This window comes from Hyla sarda, chromosome 6 (assembly GCF_029499605.1).
Source record: "Hyla sarda isolate aHylSar1 chromosome 6, aHylSar1.hap1, whole genome shotgun sequence".
In the NCBI taxonomy this organism is placed as follows: domain Eukaryota; kingdom Metazoa; phylum Chordata; class Amphibia; order Anura; family Hylidae; genus Hyla; species Hyla sarda.
The window spans coordinates 299,654,263-299,668,509 of NC_079194.1; the positions used below are offsets into that span (position 1 = coordinate 299,654,263).

At 44.2% G+C, this 14,247-nt stretch overlaps 1 protein-coding gene across 6 annotated transcripts in view; it reads right to left on the bottom strand.

Annotated features, from left to right (window-relative positions):
- Positions 1–14,247, bottom strand: part of LRRC4C (leucine rich repeat containing 4C) — an 813,407-nt gene that overhangs the window by 576,563 nt on the left and 222,597 nt on the right. For 3 of the 6 annotated variants that reach the window (XM_056527914.1, XM_056527916.1, XM_056527909.1), the window contains exon 2: positions 5,525–5,583. The exons of 1 other annotated variant lie outside the window; for it this stretch is intronic. The gene's annotated coding sequence lies outside the window, so the exon portion shown is untranslated. Of the gene's footprint in view, positions 1–5,497; positions 5,584–14,247 lie in introns of all 6 variants that reach the window. 2 more of the 6 variants (XM_056527917.1, XM_056527911.1) reach the window with 1 other exon arrangement.

A 14,247-nucleotide genomic window follows, 5' to 3' on the forward strand; every position in this document is an offset into this window, starting at 1 on the left:
TGATGGAAATGAGAACGCGCGTTATGTTTATTAGCAGGAAGCTGATTATAATCCGCCTTAGACGGTAATTACCAGAGGATTGTTAGGGGAAAAGAAGAGAAATATTCTTTAACTGCTTGTGCCGCCAATGACATTACGCATAGCAACAAACACCAAATAAGACAAATACTTGGATGCCTAATTATAAGGGATAAGATGTGTGCACCTTTTCAGCTTTAAAGGGGTACTCCGCTGCTCAGCGTTTGGAACAAACTGTTCCGAACGCTGGAGCAGGCGCCGGGAGCTCGTGACATTAAAGCCCCGCACCCCTCATGACTTCACAGCCGTCACGCCCCCTCCCATAGACTTGCATTGAGGGGGTGGGGCTTGACGTCATATGGAAGCGGGGCTATGCCGTCACGCCCCTCCCATAGACTTGCATTGAGGGGGCGGGGCGTGACGTCATGTGGAAGCGGGGCTATGTCGTCACGCCCCCTCCCATAGACTTGCATTGAGGGGGCGGGGCGTGACATCATGTGGAAGCGGGGCTATGCCATCACGCCACCTCCCATAGACTTGCATTGAGGGGCGGGGTGTGAAGTCATGAGGGGGGCGGGGCTATTACATCACGAGCTCCCGGCGCCGGCTCTAGCATTCGGAACAGTTTGTTTCAAATGCTGAGCAGCGGAGTACCCCTTTAAGACATTTATCAGCCGTCACGCCCCCTCCCATAGACTTGCATTGAGGGGGTGGGGCTTGACATCATGTGGAAGCGGGGCTATGCCGTCACGCCCCCTCCCATAGACTTGCATTGAGGGGGCGGGGCGTGACATCATGTGAAAGCGGGGCTATGCCGTCACGCCCCCTCCCATAGACTTGCATTGAGGGGCGGGGCGTGACGTCATGTGGAAGCGGGGCTATGCCGTCACGCCACCTCCCATAGACTTGCATTGAGGGGGTGGGGTGTGAAGTCATGAGGGGGGCGGGGCTGTTACATCACGAGCTCCCGGTGCCGGCTCCAGCGTTCGGAACAGTTTGTTCCAAACGCTGAGCAGCAGAGTACCCCTTTAAGGCTTTTATCATTTTGTGTATACAGCTACTCTGCATGTGTATGTGTCTCCATAGTAACAGACTGCATGTTGTCTGACTCTGCAGTCATGTGTATGTGTCTCCATAGTAACAGACTACATGTTGTCTGACTCTGCAGTCATGTGTTTGTGTCTCCATAGTAACAGACTACATGTTGTCTGATTTTGTGGTCATGTGTTACACTTGTCTCCTGCAAACATACAAATAAGTAGTATATCCTGAAATCAGGATCTCTTTGGGGGATACTTGAGGACTATGCTTGGAAACATTGGGACCCCTAACTATCTTGAGAACCACATAGAGGATGAATGGAGTATTGCCTGCACCTGTGTGCTGCTGCTCCAAGCATTCGGAGGACATTTTTTTATTCTCGAGGTCGGGGGAGTCCCAGCTGTCTGATACCCACTGATCCACTAACTATACCCCTACCCCTTTAAGGAAATTTAATGGGGTACTCTGGTGGGAAACTTTTTTTTTCAAATCTACTGGTGCCAAAAAGTTAAAGAGATTTGTAAATTACTTCTATTAAAAATTCTTAATTCTTCCAGTACTTATTAGCTGCTGTATACTACAGAGGAAGTTCTTTTCATTTTTGATTTCTTTTCTGTCTGACCACAGTGCTCTCTGACACTTCTGTCCATGTCAGGAACTGTCCAGAGCAGGAGCAAATCCCCATGGCAAACATATACTGCTCTTGACAGTTCCTAAAATGTTCAGAGGTGTCAGCAGAGAGCTCTGTGGACAGACAGAAAAGAAATCCAAAAATAACTTCCTCTGTAGTATACAGCCGCTAATAAGTACTGAAAGGATTAAGATTTTCCTCTCCCATTCCTCTCCCGTCACGAGCCCTCCCATAGACTTGCATTGAGGGGGCGTGGCCGTGACATAATGAGCGGGGCGTGACCGTGACATCACAAGCCTCCGGCGCTGCACCCGACACTCTAAACAAATGCCGGGTGCAGCAGGGAGATTGTGGGGGTCCCCAGCGGCAGGACCCCCTCAAACAGACATCTTGTCCCCTATCCTTTGGATAGGGGATAATATATCTATGGCTGGAGTACCCCTACCCCTGATGGGCCAGCCCCTCCGGTATGGATTCTTTAAGCCAGAAATAGCTAAGGGTGCCCAAAAAACACATGGTTTACCACTAATTGCTATGTTGTTTCTCTGGTTTCAAGTACAGGTGAAAGGAGCTCATCTGCAATGGGTACCTTCATTGTGCCAATGCAGTAAAGAAAATAAAAATTGGGCAATGCATGGTCACAGTGAGTAAGCTAAAGCAAAAACTATATTTAGGGTGATCCTGGTCACAAAAAGTGTTTCAAGTGGAGAACCCTTCAATTTAACCTAAATATGGCATATGGAAAGGGATTTATGTATATGGATGGTCACTGTATATATTTACTTTATTTTATTTGAAGGGAAATTCCTGTCTCGGACATTTATGGCACGTCCACAGGTCATCCACTTCTGAGACCCGCACCTATCTAAGGAACGTACATCCCAGGCTTCCAGGTGAGCACTGAACAGTCATTTTGCCATTGTTTCTGTAACTACACTGTTTCCCTAACAACAAATTTATGAAAATCTACCTTCCCATATGAAAAAGGGAATTGCCCCCCCCCCCCCTTCTTTCTGTAGATAGATGCGGGTCCCAAAAATAAGACCAACATTCATCACACAGTTATTGGATAGGAAAGGAATAACAATTTATGGTGAAATCCATAGTAAAGTCATAAAACAAAGGAAAAAAAAACTTATAAACAACATATTAAAAACATAAACAACATATTAAATGTGGTAAGCTTGGGGGGTGTAGGGTAGGTGGTGTAGCTGTGCAGTGATGAAAGGGTGTAGCGCCCTTAACTGTCGTGACGCCAGGGTGCGGGTTTCTCTCTGTATATGTATCCCACCCGTCCCAGGAACGATAGGGAGGAATAAAGGATTGTCCACGACCGGAATTGTAGTAAACGGAAAATAACTTTACTGCAGATTTTATGCAGGATGAGATCAGCAAACAGTCTATACAGAGGACCGGTACTTAGGCTCCTCACAGGTTGGTTGGGACCTTGTAGGGAATAAGCTTTGAGGCTTGTTTTACGCTGTTCCACTGAATTTAGGGGTTTGATTTAGGTTCAGTAGTCACGTAGGATTGTAGGATGGAGTTGGATAAACTCACGGTTAGCAAGATGCTGAAGAGACAGGCTTCAGGCCTAGATTTGTCTTGTAGGTATCTACGGAACTGTGTTCTCTCTGTAAGTCCGGAACCCAAGAGAGAGATGATTGGATACAGCGCCCTTATATGGCAAGGGGGCAGGCTCAAAGCTTATTGGTTCCCCAAAACTGTCAGTTCTATTACAAAGTATTGTGGTACATCAGGTGGCACAACCACGTGACCTGGAAGGTCCTTATCCTTAGCATAACACATTTACTGTAGATCACATGACCTAAGGTCCTGGAAGTAACCTTTATAAAATAAAATATATACAATATACACATCTAATTAACCCCTTAACTACGCAGGACGTATATTCACGCATCATATCGCGTCGGTCCCGGCGCTCATCAACGGCCGGGACCCGCGGCTAATACCACACATCGCCGATCGCGGCGGTGTGCGGTATTAACCCTTTAGAAGCGGCGGTCAAAGCTGACCGCCGCTTCTAAAGCGAAAGTGAAAGTGACCCGGCTGCTCAGTCGGACTGTTCGGGACCGCCGCGGTGAAATCGCGGCGTCCCGAACAGCTGACAGGACACCGGGAGGGCCCTTTCCTGCCTCCTCGGTGTCCGATCGGCGAATAACTGCTCCGTGCCTGAGATCCAGGCAGGAGCAGTCAAGCGCCGATAACACTGATCACAGGCGTGTTAATACACGCCTGTGATCTGTGTAAAAGATCAGTGTGTGCAGTGTTATAGGTCCCTATGGGACTTATAACACTGCAAAAAAAAAGTAAAAAAAAAGTGTTAATAAAGGTCATTTAACCCCTTCCCTAATAAAAGTTTGAATCACCCCCCTTTTCCCATAAAAAAAATAAAACAGTGTAAAAAATAAAAAAATAAACATATGTGGTATCGCCGCGTGCGTAAATGTCCGAACTATAAAAATATATCATTAATTAAACCGTACGGTCAATGGCGTACGCGCAAAAAAATTCCAAATTCCAAATTTCAAAAAAAGCGCATTTTTGGTCACTTTTTATACCATTAAAAAATTAATAAAAAGTGATCAAAAAGTCCAATTAAAACAAAAATCATACCGATAAAAACTTCAGATCACGGCACAAAAAATGAGTCCTCATACCGCCCTGTACGTGAGGTATAGGGGTCAGAAGATGACATTTTTAAATGTATACATTTTCCTGCATGTAGTTATGATTTTTTCCAGAAGTGCGACAAAATCAAACTTATATAAGTAGGGTATTATTTTAACCGTATGGACCTACAGAATAATGATAAGGTGTAATTTTTACCAAAATATGCACTGCGTAGAAACGGAAGCCCCCAAAAGTTACAAAATGGCATTTTTTGTTCGATTTTGTCGCACAATGATTTTTTTTTCCGTTTTGCCGTGCATTTTTGGGTAAAATGACTAATTTCACTGCAAAGTAGAATTGGCAACGCAAAAAAATTGCCATAATATGGATTTTTAGGTGGAAAATTGAAAGGGTTATGATTTTTAAAAGGTAAGGAGGAAAAAACTAAAGTGCAAAAACGGAAAAACCCTGAGTCCTTAAGGGGTTAAAGAAGGAAGAGGCGACTAGGGGTTATCCCATTAATAGACTCCTATCTGGATGAAGGAACTCTGACTTTGGGGACTTACAACACAAGGTACAGTACCGGGATACCACATAATTTTATAAATAAACGTTAGTATTAATGATAAACGATATCCTCGGTCTTAAAGGTTTATTTTTTTTTCCAGCAACTCAAGTGTTAATTCACCAAATCATCTCCTGTTCATCATATTCTCTTTACTTTACAGCTATTATCGAGTCATTTCAGACACGAAAAAATATATAATTTCTAATTCCCCCCAGTACAGCACAATAGGGGGGGATAATGATATTTATTATGGGCTCAAACAATATATCCTCCCATCCGTGTCAGAGATAATTATAGAATAATTAGTCCTTTGTTTCCCATTTCTATCTAATATCATAACCGCTCATTTCTACATATAAGCAAATTTCGGCCGCATATTTATAATTTTTTTCGAATATTAATTTCCCCGATACATTTGGTAGTTTTTATCATAGAACACATTTAACCTTTTTTATATTTACAATTTAGGGGGGAGGGGACTTCAGAGGTAACAGATGTCTCTTTTAGCTCTTGCTAAGCCGGATGAATTAATCTTTTTCTAATTAGCATGGATGGTAATTGTCTAAGGGCCTGAGACAATTATTTCAACAAAAAGTCATGCTTTGTACCTCTGCATTTAAATGAACACTTCCCACCTGTTTCTGCCTTCTTCTTTGGCTGACGGAATCCCAGGCACAATGTACTCTCAGAGGACCTAAAGAAACATAAGAGTACAGATATGTATTAGCCATGGTGAAAGGAAGATGGCTGTCGACGGCGAAATGCCGCCATTGTACAGACATAAGCACAGATCCTTAGAGAAATCAGCATCTTCAAAAAATAGCATTCACCTTCTGTATGTAATTGGCACAAAAAAGAAATTGCTATGCCACCACTGGCCACCAGGGGCACTTGGGTATTTTTTGCCCTGGATCTCCCAGAGCATTCACCTTCTGCATGTAAATGGCACAAAAAGAAATTGCTATGCCACCACTGGCCACCAGGGGCACTTGGGTATTTTTTTGCCCTGGATCTCCCAGTGCATTCACCTTCTGTATGTAAATTGCACAAGAGGAATTGCTATGCCACTACTGGCCACCAGAGGCACATTATCTGGGTACCATATATACTTGAGTATTAGCCGACCTGAATATAAGCCGAGGCCCCTACTTTCACCCCCAAAACCTGGGAAAACTTATTGACTAGAGTATAAGCCTAGGGGGAAAATACATCATCCCCTGTCATCATCCAGACCCCCCCCTGTCAACCCCCTCCCCTGTCATCATCCAAACCCCTGTCATCATCACCCCCTGTAAACCCCACCCTGTCATCATCACCCCCAGTCATCATCCAGACCACCCCCTCCGTCATCATTTAGGTCCCCCTCATTGTCTACTCACCTCCCCAGTTCTCTCATTCCTGTTGCTTCGTAGCTGCAGGGACCGTCTGCATTCCGATGGGGAGGGTGAGCCGGTCTGGGCTGTCCATCTTCACCGGGAGGCCCTCTTCTCCGCTCTGGGCCAGCCCAAGACTAGTGATGCTGCATTGACGACGACGAGCTGGGACATCCGTGAGCTGGGACGCCCCTGACATCACGGATGCCCCTGACTGCTGCGGACGGATGTCCCTGTGTGGCGTCGTCAATGCATTGTCACTAGTCGAATGGTCCCTGCAGCAAAGATGGATGGCCCGGCCAACACCCCCCCCCCCCCCACCCCAACGGTATATTTTATTTTTTTTCACTCGAGTATAAGCCGAGGGGGTCATTTTCAGCACAAAAATTGTGCTGAAGAACTCAGCTTATACTCGAGTGTATACAGTATTTCTTGCCCTAGATCTCCCAGAGCAGCATTTCGCAACCAGGGGGCCTCCAGCTGTTGCAAAACTACAACTCCCAGCATGCCCGGACAGCCTTTGGCTGTCCGGGTATGCTGGGAGTTGTAGTTTTGCAACAGCTGGAGGCACCCTGATTAGGAAACACTGTCCCAGAGCATTCACATTGCTATGCAACCACTGACCACCAGGGGCACATTTCCTGAATATTTTTGCCCGGGATCTCCCAGAGCATTCACTTAACGTTTACTTCATCCAATTAAAAATAAAATTCCGTGGAGGAAGTGAGTGGTGACATGTCACTCTAAAATCGAAGTGCAAGTTCCTGGCTCCAGAAAGTTAAACAGATTTGTAAATCACTTCTATTAAAAAAATCTTAATCCTTTCAGTACTTATGAGCTGCTGAAGTTGAGTTGTTCTTTTCTGTCTAAATGCTCTCTGATGACACCTGTCTCGGGAACTGTCCAGAGTAGAAGCAAATCCCCATAGCAAACCTCTTCTACACTGTGCAGTTCCCGAGACAAGCAGAGATGTCAGCAGAGAGCACTGTTGCCAGACAGAAAAGAACAACTCAACTTCAGCAGCTGATAATTATTAGAAGGATTAAGATTTTTTAATAGAAGTATTTTACAAATCTGTTTAACTTTCTGGAGCCAGATGATATAAAGAATAAAAAAATTATTGACGCTTTTTCCTGGAATACTTCTTTAAAGATATGTACAAACCGATCCAGATCAGATAAGATTTGGTCTGAATTTCACGTAGAATTGGAATTAGATCTCTTTGGGGGGAATTTATTGAGGGTGGTGCAGGATTTTTTGGATTACCCCTTTAATGTAAAGTTTGGAAACCACAATGTAACTATCAGGGACATGCACAGAAATTTTGGGGGCAGGGGCTCCAGCAGAGAAGAGGGCACTTCTCATTATTATATTAAAGGGGTATTCCGGGCAAAAACATTTTATCCCCTATCCAAAGGATAGGGGATAAGATCTCTGATCGCAGGGGGCCTGCTGCTGGGACCCCCCGCGATCTCCCTGCAGCACCCGCATTCTAAGCGGGTGCTGCGTCTCTTGTTTCGGAAACCTCCGGCATTCCCCCTCCCATAGACTTGTATTGAGGGGGCGGGCCTTGACATCACAAGGGGCGGAGCTGTTACGTAACGATGCTCCAGCCCCTGTATTGCCTGTCATTACGCGCAGAGCGAACTCGGTCTGTGCAGTAATGATAGCGGGGTTCCGCAGCGGCGATCCCGGGGCTCCCCAGCAGCGGGACCACGGCGATCTGACATCTTATCCCCTATCCTTTGGATAGGGGATAAGATGTCTAGGGGCGGAGTACCCCTTTAAGTCTCCTAGGTCTGTATCCACCTTTTCCAGGCAACTGGAGCCCTTGGAAAGCTGAACTAATTTATGCAGACTAAAGTAATCAACAGCCGAGCTGTGAGGTTCACTACGAGCCAATTTACAGTAAGTTCGCTCAACTTTGACTAGGAGCTAGTTTTTTCCTTAGAGCTCATCCCACCCGCCATTGTGCTGGAGTAAAGAGGGCCTGGCTGCTTTGCTTACACAGCTAATCTTTCCTGACATTAGCATCTGAACGCTTATTTTTGTAGACTTGCACTTTGACTCGTGATTGGATGTGGAGTTTGCCGGTACACAATGCAGAGTGGCGGCGCACTCTCATATAGGCCGTCTTCTTACACTTGCAGGTTGTATTCTAAGCCTTATGGCAAATAGACTGACTGCTGATCAAATCCCCCCCGCCGGAGACGTGGCGCTCCTTGTCAGCTCCCTTCTGTTTCGAGACAACCAACTCACAGCACTCTTTCGCTACGGCCCTTTGTTCCTTTACTTCCTCTTAGTGTGCTGGCTTCAAAGCGCCGAGTCTGGCAGTATAGGCTTAGAAGAATTTCCTTCCACAATAATAAAATAGAAAAAGGGAAAAAGGAGGCTATTTGCTTTGTTAAGACTTGAGTTCAGTACATACGACGTGGAAACTCCGGGAGGCCAAACAAAAAGTTTTCTGATACTGGAACAGTGGATATGGAGAACCGAGTAAGGCTGCATCCACACCACGTTTTTGCAATACAGTTCCCGTATCAGGTTTTTGATAAAAAAAACTGATTCCTCAAAACCGGACTAAACTGTATAAAAACTTGTGTAAACATTTTAACCCCTATACAGTTAAAAACCATATACGGTTTGAAAAATGATGTCCTGTTGCATCCGTTTTTTTAAGAAAAAAATGTATACGTTTTTTACTTTTCTCGCCATTATGAATAAAGTTTCACTTGTTTGATTGAAATTCCAAGAAAAAAAAAAAACTGTGCAAAGTCAAAAACCATATGGTGCAAACCGGATGGAATTGTACGCACATACGGTTCTGTACGTCTCCCATTGACTCCCATGTTAAAAAAAAAAAACCTATACAGTATAATACAGTTTTTCATCCGGACCAAAAACCGTGGTAGGCTACAGTTTTGGGTACGGGAAAAAAAAACGGACAAAACCGTACAGGACACAAAACGGATGCAACCGGACGCATCTTTTGGCATACGGTTTTCAATACAGTTCCATACAGTTTTCACATTAAAAACGTATACAGGAACTGTATTGCAAAAATGTGGTGTAAATGTACCTTAAATACAATTTGATCAATGTACATGGATTATGGTATAACGTTTTGCTTCTGTTCTAAAGCGGTGCAGTGTAGAACATTGACATACACATGTGCCCACCTTCACCTTTGCTTCCATTTAAAAAAAAAAAAATACAAATTCAATACAATGACATTCTAGAAAAACCTTCAGGCTGCAACATATATCACAACTATCGGAAGTCCCCATTTAGTATAAACAACTCCTGATAGTGATAGATGCAAAGTGGCTCTATTCCAGAAGAAAGTAGTCATGAGCGGCATAGGCCATATTCGAATTTGCGATATTTTGCGAATATATGGACGAATATTCGTCCTATAATCTTGCATATTCTATATATTTGCGGTTATTTTCGCATACGCGCATGTGAAAATAACTGCTATGACTATCTACCTATCTATCTATATTATCTATCTATCCTTTATCTATCTATCTCCTAATATTCTTTAGTGACGGTATTCACGCATATTCAAATATTCTCGTATTTGCGGAAATTCGCTCTCCAGTCTAATACAGTAAATAGTATTGGAACCTTCTTAAGACCACAAGCTGGAAGCCGGGAGGGATAAGATCACTGTGATGTGTTCTGTGGGGGGGGGGGGGGGAATTACGAATATTCGTAATTGCGAATATATAGCGCTATATTCGTGAATATGCTAAATTCGCAATAAATATTCGAATTGTGAATATTCGCCCTCAACACTGGAAGGAAGGGTGCTTGCTCTCTGTTGCCACCTATTGGAGGTAATAATCCTGCAAATTTGTGTTTAGTCCTTTAAAAGGGGTACTCCGGTGAAAACCTTTTTTCTTTTAAATCAACTGGTGCCAGAAAGTTAAACAGATTTCTAAATGACTTCTATTAAAAAATCTTAATCCTTCCTGTACTTATTAGCTGCGGAATACTACAGAGGAAATAATTTTTGGAATTTTCTCTGATGACATCACGAGCACAGTGCTCTTTGCTGACGTCATTATAATAATAATACCGCTTTATTTATTGTTGTCCTTAGTGGGATTTGAGCCCAAGTCCCCAGCACTGCAAGGCAGCAGTGCTAACCACTGAGCCACCATGCTGCCCTTAGCATACATCTGCTATGCACAGTTGCCAAAATGGACAGAGATGTCAGTAGAGAGCACTTGTGCTCGTGATGTCATCAGTGTTCCAAAAAGAAAGAATTTCCTCTGTAGCATTCAGCAGCTAGTAAGTACTTGAAGGATTAAGATTGTTTAATAGAAGTCATTTACAAATATGTTTAACTTTCTGGCACCAGTTGATTTAAAAGAAAAAATGTTTTCACCGGAGTACCCCTTTAAGCTGTTAAGGACCAAGGGCGTAAACTTACGCCCCTAGTCCCGCTCCCATGATATAACACGGGGTTACACGGTGACCCCGCATCATATCACGGTGGGCCCGGCGTCATAGTGAAGCCGGGACCCGCCGCTAATAGCGCGCGGCACTGATCGCGGTGCCACGTCCTATTAACCCTTTAGCCTTGCGCTCAAAGCTGAGCCGCGCGGCTAAAAGTGAAAGTAAAATGTGCCGGTTAGCTCAGGGAGCTGTTCGGGATGCCGAACAGCACCCTGAGCTAACCGTCTCTTACCTCCCTTCCTGCAGTCCGATCGCCGATTGAATGATTCAAGCCTGAGATCCAGGCTTGAGCATTCAATCGCCGAAAACCCTGATCTATGCATCCCTATGGAGATGCATCAATCAGTGGTAAAGATCAGTACATGCAATGTTATAGCCCCCCCTGGGGGCTATAATATGGCATAAGAAAAGTGTAAAAAAATCATTAAGCCTTTCAATGATCCCTTCCTCTAATAAAAGTTTGAATCACCCGGCATTTCCAAGAATAAAAAAAAACTGTGCAAATAAAAATAAAAATAAACATATGTGGCATCGCCGCGTGCGGAAATGTCCGAATTATAAAAATATACCGCTAATTAAACTGCACGTTTAATGGCGTACGCGCAAAAAAAATTCCAAAGTCCAAAATAGCGTATTTTTGGTCACTTTTTATATCATGAAAAGATGAATAAAAAGCGATCAAAAAGTCCGATCAATGTAAAAATGGTACCGACAAAAACTTCGGATCACGGCGCAAAAAATGAGCCCTCATAGCCCCCTGAACATGGAAAAATAAAAAGTTATAGGGCTCAGATATTTACAGAAAAAAGATATTATAGTGCGGAACTGGAAAAAGTAGAAAGTTATTGAGAATCTGTGAACGGTCATTCCTCCAAGATTATAGCTATAGCCGTATATATAGAGCCCCCAATTACATCTCTGTGGTCAGAAAGAAAGGAAATGTAAAAAGAAAACAACTTCCTCTTGAGCATACAGCAGCTGATAAGTACTGGAAGGATTAAGATTTTAAATAGAAGTAATTTACAGATCTGTTTAACGTTCTAGCACCAGTTGATTTTAAAAAATTGGTTGGGTAACAAATTCTATTTCAAGAACACATGACTCTTTCATTTTTCATGCCCTGCACTCAGTTTAATAAGAGGTAAGGGCACCCTCTGAGGACCATGAGTGGAATGACCAAGCCTGGGGGGTATGACAAAAGGACTACCTTTTTTGCGTTATTCATTTCATGCGACGCATGTGGGTATCATTGCTGCCCAGAGTGTTTCTTTAACAAATAAATGCTCAAAAAAAGCAAAAAAAAGAAAAGAAATTTATATATAGAACTCAACGAATATCTAAATGTATGTACGGTATGTTTGAGCTTAACTTCCAAATGCCTGGAGTTATTTGAAGACGAGATATAAGGACGGGATATAAGGACAAGATACGAGGATGGGATATTAGGTCAGGATATGAGGATGAGCTATGAGGACGGGATATGAGGACGGGATATGAGGATGCGATATGAGGACGGGATATGAGGACAGGATATGGGGACGGGATATGAGGATGGGATATTAGGACGGGATATGAGGACAGGATATGGGGACGGGATATGAGGACGGGATATGAGGTCGGGATATGAGGTCGGGATATGAGGTCGGGATATGAGGACGGGATATGAGGTCGGGATATGAGGTCGGGATATGAGGACGGGATATGAGGTCGGGATATGAGGACAGTATATGGGGATGGATATGGGGATGGGATATGGGCATGGGATGTGGGGACTGGATATGAGGACTGGATATGAGGTTGGGATATGAGGACGGGATATGAGGATGAGCTATGAGGATGAGATATGAAGACAGGATATGAGGTCGGGATATGAGGATGGGATATGAGGACGGGAGATGAGGTCAGGATATGAGGACAGTATATGGGGATGGATATGGGGATGGGATATGGGCATGGGATGTGGGGACTGGATATGAGGACTGGATATGAGGTTGGGATATGAGGACGGGATATGAGGATGAGCTATGAGGATGAGATATGAGGATGAGCTATGAGGATGAGATATGAGGACAGGATATGAGGACGGGATATGAGGATGGGAAATGAGGATGGGATATGAGGACGGGATATGAGGACAGGATATGAGGATGGGATATAAGGATGGGATATGAGGACAGGATATGAGGATGAAATATGAGGTTGGGATATGAGGATGGAATTTGAGGACAAGATACATGGACAGGATGTGAGGATGTTGTGGTGTCCTGGTACCGCATCCTATCCGGTACCTGTGTGTATAGGTCCCCATAGCCAGAGTCCCTAGGACGTGGGGGTCCTTATTGTCTAGTCCACCCCTAGTCACCTCTCATCTAGGTATTAGTTATCTAGTAATTATTTAGGATTTATATATATATAGGATTGTATAAATGTATATAAATGGTTAACTACCTCCACATAGTGTAGCAGGACCTGCGGGTCACGTGATCAGGTGAACTCTATGGTTTATTGTTTAAGGACCTTTGGAGGTCCCTATGACGTATTTCTCCCATCACTCCCTGTAACAGTGAGTGACAGTTACTCGGACCAATCCAAAACGGCCCTGCCCCTGCCCATATAAGGGAGCGGCGGCCATTAATCTCTCTCTTGTTCCCGGGCTGTCAAACGAGCAGGATCTGCGCAGCTATCTTCCGCAGTGAGTTAGGCCTGAGCCTTGCGGCGACGGCTGATCTATTCAGAATCGTGAGTGTATCAATCCCTAAGCACTCTGCAAGATCACCGGACCTTATCTATCACCTAAATCCGGACGGATCTTCGCAAATTACCCTAATTTCAGAGACTTGTATTAGAAGTCAAGGTCCGCAACAACTGTCAGTCATTGAACTGTATAGAGACTGTATTAATGAGACTGTTACTGTTCATTGGATGTACCGCAAGCCTTTAAGTAAAGTTATCCAAGTTCAAGTTCAGCTACCTTGTGGACCTCAGTCATTATTTGCATGCACCTATCGTTACTGGGAAGGGCGGCGATAGGCCGGAGAATTACGTCAGCATACTAGCCCTCAGCCTGGCGTCACGAACTATAGGGTTAACATTAACCCCTCATCTACCACAACAATACCCCAACTACTATTACCCCCCAAGGGCTACCACAATGTGATATGAGGACGGGTGATGCGGATAGGGTTATAAAGTTACGATTGGAGGATTGGTTATGAGGGCAGGGTGAGGGAACGGGAGCATTACTGTTGTTTTCCCTCTCTCAAAGGGGTCGGGCACTTTTCTAGTAACAGTATATCAAAATATGTCTATGTTATAGTCTGAGCGGGCGGTGCATGAGAAACGGGTTACCTTTTTGCATGCCTCAAATCCCCATGTCATGCACAGCCCCCTAAGGCACTGTTCTGGGTATCATGGCTGCCAAGAGTGTTCCTTTAACTAGCAAAGGCTGGGAAAAAACCACTCTTCAGCATTAGATGCAAGCTGTGAAAAGCGAGCAGATGTATGCACAGTGGACTCGG